Source organism: Alligator mississippiensis, chromosome 5, assembly GCF_030867095.1.
Source record: "Alligator mississippiensis isolate rAllMis1 chromosome 5, rAllMis1, whole genome shotgun sequence".
Taxonomy (NCBI): Eukaryota; Metazoa; Chordata; order Crocodylia; family Alligatoridae; genus Alligator; species Alligator mississippiensis.
The window spans coordinates 44,695,587-44,710,033 of NC_081828.1; the positions used below are offsets into that span (position 1 = coordinate 44,695,587).

Consider the following 14,447-nt stretch of genomic DNA (forward strand, 5'->3'; position numbering starts at 1 on the left):
GCGGTCAGGAAGGCCAAGGCAGAGATGGAACTGAGACTAGCTACCCGGATCAAGGACAACAAGAAGTCCTTTTTTAAGTCTATATGTATTTTTAAATACAAAGGGGGTAAAAAGAAGGTACCAGGTAATGTGGGGCCTCTGCAGGACACACTAGGAAATCTGGTCATTGCATCAGACAGCAAAGCTAATCTATTTAACAATTTCTTTGCCTCCATTTTTCTGAGTAGGGACCTGGCCATCCCCGCCACTGGGACCCCTGTAGGCCCCATGGGAGGCACACCCATGCCTAAGGTCATTGAGGACCTAGTCAGGGAACTTCTGGAGGGAATGGACGTGTTCAAATCAGCAGGTCCTGACGATCTCCACCCCAGAGTGCTGAGGAAACTAGCAGAGGTTATTATGGGACCTCTGGCATGGCTTTACGAGCACTCATGGTGCTCTGATGTGCCAAAGTACTGGAAAAGGGCCAATGTGGTTCCCATTTTCAAAAAAGGGAGGAAGGAGGACCCAGGAAAATATAGGAGGGCCATTATCTGGCCCACTGATTACTACCCATGGTACTAATTCATGTGGGCACTAATGATGCAGCCAGGAGAAGCCCGGATCATCTGATGAAGGACTACCATGCTCTGGGAGGCAAGCTGAAGGAGACAGGGGCACAGGTGTTCTTCTCATCTGTCCTTCCAGTGAGCGGACGTGGACGACACCATGAGACTTACATCAGAGAGGTCAACTTGCACTTTCGGGAATGGTGTCTCGAGGCGGGCTTCGGCTTCTTGGACCATGACCCATACTTCAAGACAAGAGACATGCTTGGGTGGGATGGGCTTCACCTCTCCCCCAAAGATAAGCGTATGTTCTCATTCAGGTTGGCTGATCTCCTCTGGCAGGCTTTAAACTAGGCTCATGGGGGAAGGAGAGGATGAGGTTGGAGGGAGCCTCGGAACACCAAACCAAGTGTCACCCACAAGAATAGCCCAACCAAGACTGACGACAAACACAAGAAATACCAGGATAGTCCTTTGATTAGGGGGGCAGTGTATGCACCATCAGGAGGCCTTAAATGCCTCTACACTAATGCTCATAGTATGGGGAAGAAGCAGGAGGAATTTGCCCTCCTGCTAGCTAACACAAACCCAGACATAGTGGGGCTCACTGAAACATGGTGGGATCCAACGCATGACTGGGCAGTGAACATCAAGGGCTATAGGTTGTACAGGAGGAATAGAACAGGGAAGAAAGGAGGGGGTGTGGCGCTCTATGTCAAAGAACAATTCACATCCTCAACAAGCAGCATTGGGTCAGAGGAAGGGCAGACTGAAGTGCTCTGGGTCAGAAAACAAGTGGATTGGAGGCAAAAGGACTTAAAGGTGGGGGTCTACTACAGACCACCCAACCAGGGAGAAGAGCTAGACAGGGAATTCTCAGGTCAGCTTGCAGAGGCAGTTAAGTCAAAGGATGTGGTCATCACGGGTGACCTAAACTATCCGGACATTTGCTGGGAAGAGTAGTCAGCCAGGTCTGACCGCTCACGTAGGTTCCTAGCCGTCTTACAGGACCTGCCTCTAACCCAGGAGGTACAAAGTCCCACCAGGGGAAATGCCTTGTTGGACCTGGTCATGGGCACAAGCAATGACCCGGTGAGGGGACTGCAGGTGCTTGATTACCTCAGTAAGAGAGATCATCGCCTACTGGAATTTACCATCCAGCGCAGGGTGACAAAGGCCTGCAGTAAGACAGCAGCCCTGGACTTCAGGAGGGCTAATTTCATTAAGCTAAGGAGACTAGTCAGGGAGGCACTGAGGTGCCGGAGAGGTGGGGAGTTGGGAATCCAAGAAGAGTGGTCGTTCCTGAAGGAGACGATCCTCCAAGTCCAAAGGGTGGCAATCCCAGCACGGATCAAAGGGGGCAAGAGAGCTCAAAAGCCCCCACGGCTCACCAAAAGCACCCAGGAATGTCTCAAAGCAAAGAAGGAGGCGTACACCCAATGGAACGGAGGGGCCATCACTAGGGAGGACTATACCTCCATTGCTCAGGATTGTAGGGGGACTGTTAGGAAGGCCAAGGCGGAGATGGAACTGGGACTAGTGACCCGGATCAAGGATAACAAGAAGTCCTTTTCTAAATACACAGGGGGTAAAAAGAAGGTTCCGAGTAATGTGGGGCCTCTGCAGGACTTGCTTGGAAATCTGGCGGTCTCACCAGATGACAAAGCTAACCTATTTAACAATTTCTTTGCCTCCATTTTTCTGAGCAGGGACCAGGTCATCCCCCACACAGGGATCCCCAATGGTCCCAGGGGAGGCGCAGCCAGGCCCAAGGTCAGTGAGGACCTAGTCAGGGAACTTCTGGAAGGACTGGACGTGTTCAAATCAGCAGGTCCTGACGACCTCCACCCCAGAGTGCTGAGGGAATTAGCAGAGGTCATTGCGGGACCCCTGGCACAGCTTTACGAGCACTCGTGGTGCTCTGGCAAGGTATCAGAGGACTGGAAAAGGGCCAATGTGGTCCCCATTTTCAAAAAAGGGAGGAAGGAGGACCCAAGAAATTACAGGCCTGTTAGTTTTACCTCGGTCCTGGGGAAGCTCTTTGAGAAAGTTATGCAGGTGCACATCTGCGAGGGGCAAGCAGGGGAGATTATGCTTGGGGCAACCAACATGGGTTCATTAGAGGCAGGTCCTGTCAGACCAAATCTTGTGGCCATGACAGACAAGAAAGCTGATACTTTTAACAGTTTCTTTGCCTCTGTTTTCTTGAACAGGGACCGGGATATCCCACCTACCAGAGGTAGGGACAATCTCGGGGATAGCTCTGTCACGCCTTCAGTCAGTGCAGATGTAGTTAGGGATCTTCTGGAAGGGCTAGACATTTTTAAATCTGCAGGTCCAGATGACGTCCATCCAAGAGTGTTGAGGGAGCTGGCAGGGGTCATCGCGGAGCCCTTGGCCCGGCTGTATGAGCATTCGTGGTCATCTGGCCAGGTGCCGGGGGATTGGAAACTGGCTAATGTGGTCCCAATTTTCAAGAAGGGGAGGAAGGAGGACGTAAGTAAATATAGGCCTGTAAGCCTCACCTCAGTGCTCGGAGAGCACTTGGAGAGAATCATCAAGCAGCACATCTGTGGGGGGCCTGCAGGGGAGATCATGCTCAGGGGCAATCAGCATGGGTTCATCAAAGGCAGGTCCCGCCAGACCAACCTGATTGCTTTTTATGACCAAGTAACTAATCCTTGGATGATGGTGTTGCTGAGGACGTAGTCTTTCTAGACTTTAAGAAGGCCTTTGACGCTGTCTCTCACCCCATCCTCATCAATAAATTAAGTGACTGCGGCATTAATGCCTGCACATTTGGATGGATAAAAAATTGGCAGACGGGGCACACCCAGAGAGTAGTGGTGGACAGGCTGTACTCAACCTGGTGAGATGTGAGCAGTGGGATATCCCAGGGTTCAGTCCTCGGGCCTGCACTGTTTAACATCTTCATCAGCGAGTTGGACGAGGGGGTGGAAAGCATGCTGTCCAAGTTTGCTGATGACACTAAGATGTGGGGCGAGGTGGACACACTTGACAGGAGAGAGAGGCTGCAACTAGATTTAGACAGACTACAGAAGCGGGCAGACGAGAATAGGATGGGGTTCAACGTAGATAAATGCAGGGTGCTGCACCTTGGGAGAAGGAATCCACAGCATACATATAGGCTAGGGAGTTCCCCTCTTGAAAGCACAGAGGTAGAAAGGGATCTTGGAGTCATTATTGACTTTAAGATGAACATGAGCCGCCAATGCCAGACCGCAGCCAGCAAGGCCAGCCATACCTTGTCATGCATCCAAAGGTGCATCTCAAGCTGGTCCAGAAAAGTGGTACTCCCCCTCTATGTGACTTTGGTCAGGCTGCAGTTGGAGTATTGCGTCCAGTACCGGGCGCCGCTCTTCAAAAGGGATGTGGCCAGCCTGGAGAGGGTTCAGAGGGCCACCCGCTTGATGAGAGGGCAGCAGGACAGGCCCTATGAGGAGAGACTAAAGGACCTGAACCTGTTTAGCCTCAGCAGGAGGAGGGACTTGGTGGCTGCCTACAAATTCATCAGGGGAGATCAACAGCAAATAGGCAGAGCCCTTTTCTCCCCAGCACCACCTGGGGTGACAAGAAACAATGGTAATAAGCTGATGGAGAATAAGTTTAGGTTAGAGATCAGAAGGCAATATTTTACAGTTAGGGTGGCCAAAATCTGGAACCAACTTCCCAGGGAAGTGGTCCTCGCCCCTACCTTGGGCAAATTCAAAAGTAGGTTGGACAATCACCTGTCTGGGGTCTTGTGAACCCAGCATTCATTCCTGCCTGTGGCAGGGGGTCATGTGGCTAGATGATCTGTTCAGGTCCCTCCTGACCCTAGCTACTATGCAACTATGAAACCTGGTGGCTTTCTATTACCAGGTCACAAAATCCTTGGAAGCAGGTGTCGTGGTGGACGTAGTCTTTCTGGACTTTAGGAAGGCCTTCGACACTGAGTCTCACCCTATTCTCGGTAAAAATTAGGAGATTGTGGTGTCGATGACTACACAGTCAGATGGGTCACTAATTGGCTGGAGGGCCATACCCAGAGAGTGGTGGAGGACGGGTCATTTTCGACCTGGAGGGATGTGGGCAGTGGGGTCCCCCAGGGCTTGGTCCTCGGCCCCTCACTGATTAACATCTTCATCAGCGACTTGGACAAGGGGGTGAAAAGCACCTTGTTCAAATTCGCGGATGACACTAAGATGTGGGGAGAAGTGGGTACGCTAGAAGGGAGGGACAGGCTGCAATTGGATCTGGACAGGTTACAGGGGTGGGCGGATGAGAATAAGATGGGATTCAATACTGACAAGTGCAAGGTAGTGCACCTAGGGAGAAAGAACCAGCAGCATATCAACACGCTGGGGAACTCCCCTCTCATCAGCAGAGGCAGAAAAGGATCTTGGAGTCATAATAGACTCCAAGATGAACATGAGCCGCCAATGTGACGACGCAGTCAGTAAAGCTAATCACACCTTGTCATGCATCCACAGATGCATCATGAGCAGGTGATCCTCCCCCTCTATGAGACATTGGTCAGGCTACAGTTAGAGCACTGCATCCAGTTCTGGGCGCCACACTTCAGGAGGGATTTGGACAACATGGAGAGGGTCCAGAGAAGGGCCATTTGCATGATCCGGGGGCAGCAGGGTAGGCCCTATGAGGAGAGGCTACGGGACCTGAACCTGTTCAGCCTCCACAAGAGAAGGCTGAGAGGGGATCTGGTGGCCGTCTATAAACTAGCCAAGGGAGACCAGCAGGCAATGGGAGAGTCCCTGTTCCCCCTGAGCACTACTGGGAGTAACAAGGAATAATGGCCATAAGTTGACTGAGAGTAGATTCAGGCTAGATGTCAGGAGACACTACTTCACAGTCAGGGTGGCTAGGATCTGGAACCAAATTCCAAGGGAAGTGGTGTTTGCTCCTACCCTGGGGGTCTTCAAAAGGAGGCTAGATAGACAGCTTGCTGGGATCGTTTGAACCCAGTGTTCTTTCATGCCCATGGCAGGGGGTCAGACTTGATGATCTGCTCAGGTCCCTTCCGACCTTACCAACTATGAAACTATAGGCCCGTTAGTCTTACCTCGGTCCTGGGGAAGTTTTTTGAGAAAATTATCCTGGCGCATGTCCACAAGGGGTGAGCAAGGGAGACTATGCTTAGGGGCAACCAACATAGGTTTATTAGAGGCAGGTCCTGTCAGACCAACCTGGTGGCCTTCTATGACCAGGTCATCAAATCCCTGGATGCAGTTTTCGCGGTGGATATAGTCTTTCTGGACTTCAGGAAGGCCTTCGACACTGTCTCTCACCCCATTCTCATTAAAAAACTAGGAGATTGTGGTGTCGATGCCTACAGAGCCAGATGGGTCACTAACTGGCTGGAGGGCCGCACCCAGAGTGGCGATGGATGGGTCTTATTTGACCTGGAGGGACGTGGGCAGTGGTGTTCCCCAGGGCTCAGTCCTCATGCCCGCACTGTTCAACATCTTCATCAGTGACTTGGACAAAGGGGTAAAATGTACCCTGTTCAAATTTGCAGATGACACTAAGATGTGGGGAGAAATGGGCGTGCTAGAAGAAAGGAATAGGCTGTAAATCGGACCTGGACAGGCTACAGGGTTGGGTGGAAGAGAACAGGATGGGTTTCAACACTGACAAGTGCAGGGTACTGCACCTGGGGAGGAAGAACCAGCAGCAAACCTACACGCTGGGGAACTCCCTTCTCTTCAGTGCAGAGGCAGAGAAAGATCTAGGAGTCGTTATTGAGGCCAATATGAAAATGGGCCGACAGTGTGGGGATGTGGTCAGGAAGGCCAACCGTACCTTGTAATGCATCCACAAATGCATCGCAAGCAGGTCTGAGGAGGTGATCCTCCCCCTCTATGCGACACTGGTCAGGCCACAGCTGGAGTACTGCATCCAGTTCTGGGCACTGCACTTCAAGAGGGATGTGGACAACATGGAGAGGGTCCAGAGGAGGGCCACCCGCATGATCAGGGGTCAGCAGGGCAGGCCCTATGAGCAGAGGCTACGGGACCTGAACCTGTTCAGCCTCCACAAGAGAAGGCCGAGGGGGGATCTAGTGGCCGTTTACAAACTAGTCAGGGGGGACCAGCAAGCGTTGGGAGAGTCCCTGTTCCCCCAAGCACTCCCAGGAGTGACTAGAAATAACGGTCACAAGCTGGCAGAGGGTAGATTCAGGCTAGACATCAGGAGGCGCTACTTCACTGTCAGGGCAGCTAGGATCTGAAACCAACTTCCAGGCGAAGTGGTGCTGGCTCCTACCCTGGGGGTCTTTAAAAGGAGGCTGGATGAACACCTGGCTGGGGTCACTTGACCCTAGTACTCTTTCCTGCCATGGCAGGGGGTCAGACTTGATGATCTGCTCAGGTCCCTTCGGACCTTACCAACTATGAAACAGGGAAATGTTCCCATAAGAACTATCCTTTACAGGATTGTACCCATTGCCTTACTCTTCCTTGTTAGAGTCTACTTGAACCAAATCGATTTCTGCCAATGATGGTGCTCTCCCTTGTTACACTGAAATGTAGATGAACAGAAATGAGGGATTTTAGCTTAATCCCATTTACACATACAGAATATACTTCATTCATTTCCTTATGAATTTTTCTACTTCCTTTTATTTTTGTGCCCCTACATTCTTGTAATTGAAATAACAGATGCATTTTAATAGACTGAATGTAATTACCCTTCCAGTCTTCTGAAAATTGTCTCTAGTTATAGAGATACAAACCTTTAACAAAGTTCTTTTCCTCTCTAACAATACTGAATTGTGACACAGCAGTAACAGTAAATACCTCAGCCAAATTAGTAATGGTTACTAGGACTGTGCAAAATTTCAGTCCCTGATTCGATTCGGCAGAGATTCAGCCCTATTCGGTGGCTGAATCTCTGAATCCGTAATCACATCAGAAGACACTTTAATCTCTCCAAATCGAATCGGAACCCTCCAAATCAATTCAGACAGATTTGCAAAGATTCAGCAATTTGGATATAGACATAACTTGAAATGTTTTCACCATACCTCAAGGTACCAGGTGGCTCGTGAATGCTGCAATGTTGGGGCGGATGGACCATCACACAGAAGCGCGGGGGGATCCCCAGCACGCTCAGCAGAAGACCTGGAACTGGACCAGAAGCACTTCTGGTCCATTTCTGGGTCTGCCAGGGAACATGCAGGGTCCCCCTCCCTGCGCCCCCGCCAGTTGGCGACTGGTGCCTCCTGGGTCTGGGGGGGGCACCCAGGATTCACTGTGGCTGATCCCTGAGCCAGAGGGGCACTGCCCCCCCCCCCCCCGCGCGCACCCCCCAGCAGACACAGAAGTGGACCAGAAGTAGTTATGGTCCACTTCCAGGTTTGCTGCTGAGCATGCCCCCTCCCCCCCCCCAACCGTGTTCCTGTGAGACACTCCATCTGCCTCAGCATCGCAGCATTCACGAGCCATGCCTGGTATGTCAAGGTATGTAGAAAAAACATTTAAAGCTGTGCCTATGTCCGAATCGCTGATTCGCTGAATCAGCATCAAATTTTCAGATTCGGATTCACAGAGGTTAGGGTCAGAAGGGACCTCAGTAGGTCATTGAGTCTGACCCCCTGCCCTGGGCAGGAAAGAGCTCTGGGGTCAGATGACCCTAGCTAGGGCTTGTGCAGTCTTCTCTTAAAGACCACCCCCCCCCCCCAAAGGTACAGGAGAGCATCACCTCCCTTGGAAGCCCATTCCAGATTCTGGCAAACATTCCTGGGAAGATGTTCTTTCTAATGTCCAACCTAAATCTGCTCTCCGTCAATTTGTGGCCATTGTTCCTCGTTATTCCAGGGGGTGCCCTAGTAAATAGAACGTCTCCTGTTTCCTGCTGCCCTCCCCTGATGAATTTATAGGCAGCTACAAGGGACAGGGGCAGTAGGGCTGGGGGGCAGGGCATCCTGCCATGTACCCCTTGCCCTCATTTTGTTTTTCTGTCACGCCAGCACTCCGGCACTTTCTGAGGTAGGCATTACGGTGTTTTTTGGCACTCCAGGAAAAAAATGTTGCCTACCCCTGCTGTAGAAGATGGAAAGAGAGTGAATTCCAGGAAAACCAGAGGACTGCTAGAAAAACAAGTGAATTAGTAAACTATTTAAAGCACAGCACATGGCATGCAAGCAACATGATTCAGGTCCTAGGATTGCCAGGGAAAGCAAGTTTAGGTATGTAGTTCTACATGTTAAGCCGCTGTGATTACTTTTCCTAGTTATGTACTTATCAAGTTTAGTGTCAGAGTGATGATATAACCATAGTGCTCCACGAATTATGTGAGAGGCAAGGATTTCTTAGGGTGATATCTTTCATTGAACCAATTGGACAGTTGGGATAAAGTTAGACAACCTTTATAACGCAAGGCATACCTCTTCATGTCTGAAGAAATATCTCTTTCATTTGAAAGCTTCTTCAGGTTGGTTAGACAGGTGTACAAGATATGGTGGTTGTGTACAAGATGTGGTTGGTTAGACAAGTGTACAAGATACGAGGTGTAGCCAAGTTAAGGTAAATCCTTTTACTATAATCTTTCTGGATATGTTTTTCAGTCAGCAAATCAAAAATAATGGTGTCCTATCTGATTTTCTTCCCCCAAAAACATAACTCTTACCTTGAAAATTGTGAGGAACATGGAAATCTTTATGAAATGTAACATTCTATCCTATGATATATACTTTACTACCTTTTCATCTGATTTATACTCTTCCATTTTGTCCTAATACTCAAGGAAACAGACTGATGGTCTTAACTTGAAGGAAAGTTCATCACGGGGGCACAGAAGGGAATTGGTGAGGCTTTATTCACCAAGGCGCCCCCGGGGGTTACAAGAAACAATGGCCACAAGCTAGCAGAGAGCAGATTTAGACTAGATATTAGGAAGAACTTCTTCACAGTTCGAGTGGCCAAGGTCTGAAACGGGCTCCCAAGGGAGGTGGTGCTCTCCCCTACCCTGGGGGTCTTCAAGAGGAGGTTGGATATGCATCTACCTGGGGTCATCTAGACCCAGCACACTTTCCTGCCTATGCAGGGGGTCGGACTCGATGATCTATTGAGGTCCCTTCCGACCCTAACATCTATGAATCTATGAAAAGGAGCCAAATGTGAAAAAAAGATTTTTTTTATTTATTTTTTTTTTAACCAGAAGCAATGGAAGATGCAACTTATCCAATCAAAGAGCTAAAATAAAGAATAAAACCTCCACAAGGCTTAGAGGGAGGAACACACAGACTTTAGTCCCATTATTGATGACAACAGAGATGATCCAAAGGGTTTACCAATCCATGTTTGGCTTGATTTCATGTCTGGCATAGGGAGTTCTCTCTCTTCAAATAATGTGTCCTGTTCTTCATTATGATACTGCAGCACACAACATTAATTTCCAAGGCTGCAAAACTTTACCCAGTTAGGAAAAGGGGGGTTTCTTACTTATGCTGATTCGTTTTAGAGAGTTGCCTCTGCATATTCCTACTTCCATAGCTTGATACTCAGTGCCAAAATTTTCATACTAGGATGACATCATTGACTTGGTCTATGTAAAGGAGTGTTCCCATCACTATCTTATTTTTTCCCCTTGTAGCAGGGGCTGAGAAGCAGCCCCCACTAGACCCCCACAGGACAGATTGTGCCAGGAAAAAAGGCACCTGGCAGGGCTTGGACGAGCAGTGCCTTCCTGGCCTGCAAGCCCCAGGAGAAAAACTTACCCAGCAGGGTCCAGGAAAACCACACCACCCGGCATTCCAAGGAAGCTCCAGGGAAGGGAACTCACCTAGCAGGGGCCAGATAGGCTGTGCTGCTAGGCACGGCAGGGAAACATTGGGGGAAGACGACTCACCCAACAGGCTTCCAAGTAGGCAGCGCTTACCCTGCACACCAAAAGGAGCTCCAGGGAAGGGAATAGAAGCCACACACCTAGCCCAGGAAACATGTGCCCCGAGGGCCTGTGCTGATTGGCCCAGAGGAAGCCTGGGAAGTTTAAAGGGAGAACGCTGAGAGGAGCTCGCTGTTTGGCATGGAGAAAAAGGGAGACACTGTTGCAGGACCAGGAAGAGGACTCTGCCACAGCTGAGACCCAGCCAGCCAAACTCTTGTGAGATGCCAGGGATACTGCAACCCCAAGTGAGGAACCATCCCGACCAACTGCCCAGGTAGGTGAAGCTGGACAGCGGGGTACTTGTGAGTGAACCCATCAGCTGGGAAAACAGGGACACTGGGAGGAAGAGTGCCCCCGTGAAAGATTGTTAAACCCTTGGGAGAGGACAGGAGGGGATATCAGAGGCAGTAAGCCTCAGGGGTCCTAGACTACACAGGGAAAAGAGGGATTTGCCTGGAGGAACTGAACAAAACAGCCAACACGCTCAAGCCAGCTAAAGATAGCAGAACTGGAACCCCACACACAGGCTCAGAGTATTCCTTTTTTTGTGTTATTCAGTAATCCCAGGCTAGGGAAATATAGCAGGGGAAAGTCAGATCCCCTGCACACCTGAGTTCTAATTAATCAAGCCAGAGGGTCAACACCTGAGACCCAGTGAGTCACTTGAGTGTGAATCTCTGAGACTAGCAGGCAGAGACCCCATCTCCCCAGGATCCACTGATCCCAGAGAGAAGGAAGATTACCACAAGCCAGGCTGAAACACGAGCAGGGGAGACCCACCTAGAAAATACAGCCATCAGCCTCTTCTGAAGCCCACAGCTGAACCGGGCCAGAGAGGAACTGAGAACCAGTGACTCGCACTCAGCACCAGCAGGGAAAGATGTCTCATCACTCAAGAGGGTGTAGGGATGGTGGAGCCCAGCCGAAAACCAACCTTGTTGTATGATCATCACCTGAGATACTATTCATATCCCCACGGAATAGCTTAACATCAAAGACGTGGTAGGTGAGAGGGAGGGAAGACAAGGCAGAGGTCCCCATGAGTCATACATGATGAAGACTGGCAGATAAGCTCACCTGCTCAGACCCCTAAACTACAAAGCCCTGAAAAACAAAGAACTTTGAGACTGAGGGGGGATGTGTGTGAAGAGGCTAGTGGTGCGCCTTCAGGGGAATGCAGCAGCTTGAGCCGCGATTTACCTGCAAGGAGGAGGACCACAATGAGGACGGGACTCCCAGCACGCACAGAGCCGGCTTTATTGCCTCGCCTGGCATGCCAGATTGGGTCTCCCAGACCTCCGAGAGTTAATTCCAGCTGGGCAGCTCAAGCAGGAGGGGAGAAGAGTGAAGAGAAGCAGGCTGGATGGACCCACTGAAGACTAATCATGAGAGAAAGACATCCCCGGAAACGGGGTGGCAGATTGATTGATCTGCAAGCTCGGAGGAGCTCATTACCCACAACAAGCGTTAATTGCTGCTGTGCCCCCTCTGTTACCGTGGTGGCAAGTCAGTTACTTGACTAAAGCTATAGGGAGAGTATAGCAGAAGCCATGAGAGCCAGCGAGCTGCAGGCAGGGCAGCAGCCAAGCCAACCGGCTAAGGTTTTGTGGGTTTGTTTATTCACTGTCATTTTCTTTTTTGGAGCCGAGCCCCATCAGGGATGCCCGTGGCCAGAACTGACTGGGTGGGCACCACCCCTCCTGGAACTCAGTAATACATTGACGTCATGGTAGGCTAGATCTAGGAGGACCCCCGTTTGGCTAAGTCCCCAAGGTATTCTCTGTGGTGAGTGTAGGCTCCCAGATGTCATCAGGGCACAGGGGGCTGCGTTCCTATGTGGTGATACCCCAACAATGTGGAGCTACCATGAATGCAGAAAGACAATATTGACGAACAACAATTACTAGTAAAGTAACTGCTTTTTCTTCTTTGGAGAAGAAGTGCATTTCTACTTGTGAAATACTAGCAAGCAGTATCCCACCCACATCAGAGGAGAGTTGATAAGGAGTTTCAGGCCACAACAGAACTGTAGCACCACCTTTGCAAACCAAGCATAGAAGCAGAATGCCAAGTCCAACAAATAAAACTGAATAAAAATATGGACAGAACTCCACGCTGATGCTTGGCAAATCTCTAGACAAGAAACAGAGGCATCTATTTATTTATTCTATTAAGCCTGGGGGTAGTTTTCTGACTAAAGTATAACAATGCTCAATATCTCTCAATCTAATAGGAAAAAATGTGTTTTACTATACAGGTTCTCCCTTGCACTTTTTCCCCATAGGCAACAAATCTCAAATCAGTTAGATTTTCGGAAGGGCTTAGTCCTGTTCAAGTAATAGAACAAGGCCTTTTTCCAATGTAAGCAGGATTCCTTGAGTGAGCATGGAATCAGAGGAAGAAATCAGGGTGGAGCAGGGGGGGATGAAACAGATGAAAATCTAAAGCTATTTTAGGCATAAATAGGATTGAGATCTCAAAACACCTTGGTCTTTATGTATACAAGTGGAAAAAGTCATCAAGACAATAAGCTCGCTAGTCCTCCTAACAAAGACAATAATTATTTTAAAAGCCCTTTTGATAAACAGGTATTCTTGAAAGAAATGAGACAGGGCTCATAGGGTAGACCAATCAACACTGAATCTCGGTTCAACACTCAGGCTAAAGAACATTCTCTGGTAGCAGAAAAAAACCTGGAAAGAGGTAAAAAGATAATCCATTTCCTTAACAAAACTGTGGCAAAAATAGCTTTTCTGAAGGTGTATTTAGTTGCTACCACTAATCCTTGTGGCTTCTTCTGCAAAAGAGATTCTAAAATTACTAGGACTCCTATGCATAATGGGGTTAACCCTTTACCTTTCACCCATGTCCAGTTTAGCCTGTACCATGTAACCATAAAGTTCTTTGTGGATTGTAATATAGGCAGTCCTCAGACTTATGATGCAATTGGTTCCTGAAAACCATGTCTTAAGTCTAAACGTTGCAACTTGGAACCGGTTTTCCCACAGAAACAATGTTATAAATGGGGGATTGGTTCCTTTACCATGCTCAACACACCTGCCTCCAGCTGGTAAGTCTGCTGTGGTGGGGGGAGGGAGGGACAGATCAACACCCCGCAGCGAGGGAGGGATTGGGGCTGGGGCTAAGACAGGGGCTGGGGCAAGAGCTTCCCAGCTGGGGCGGGGGGCATGGGGAAGGAGTGGGCGGCTCCTGCTGCTGCGGGCTGTCAGTCCAGGAGCTGCTTGTCTGGTGGCTTGTCTGATGACTCTCACTGCTGCTCCTGCCACCAGTCTGGGAAGGCATGGGTGGGGGCATATGCCCCCAGATCTGCACGGGGTGGGCAGGGCCGGGGCTGCACAAGTCTGTGCTCCAGGCAGGTGGCGGAAGGTGCTAGGAGCAGGGGCTATGCCCTCCTGCCACTCACCCAGCCAAGGCAGGGCAGAGCTGCTATAGTCCCTACAGACAAGCGGTGCGCAGTGAGCGGAGCCATCCCGGCTTCCCCGTGCCTCCCAGATGAGCCACTGCTTTTTCTCAGCCAGGGCAGGGAGGGGCAGTGGCAGCAGTGGCAGGGCATGGGGGAGGCGTGCCCCTGGATTGGGGGGGCGGGTGGGGCGGGTGGTGGAGTGGGTTCTATCAGGGGACTGCAGTTGCCCAAAATTCACCGTAGCCCCAACTGCCTGCCCAGAGCACATCCTGGTGCAGCCCTGACCCTGCCCACCCTGCACAGATCCGGGGGCATATGCTCCCCCCATGCCTTGCCGCCACTGGCTCAGCTGGGGCGGGTGGGGAGACGAGGGCAGCTCTGGCTGCTATGCGCTGCTTATCTGGAGGCAGCGCAGTAGCTCCACTCCAACCCAGCCCGCCCCGCCCTGCCCCGGGTGGGCGAGTGGCAGGAGGGCATAGCCCCCACTCTCATCACCTTCTGTCTCCAACCTGGAGTGCAGCCCTGGCCCTGGCCCCCCTGTGAAGATCCAGGGGCACACGCCTCCC

The 14,447-nt window shown here is 50.5% G+C and overlaps 1 protein-coding gene across 11 annotated transcripts in view; it reads right to left on the bottom strand.

Annotated features, from left to right (window-relative positions):
* The window catches only part of DNM3 (dynamin 3), a 332,054-nt gene that overhangs the window by 123,077 nt on the left and 194,530 nt on the right, over positions 1–14,447 (bottom strand). The window lies entirely within an intron of this gene.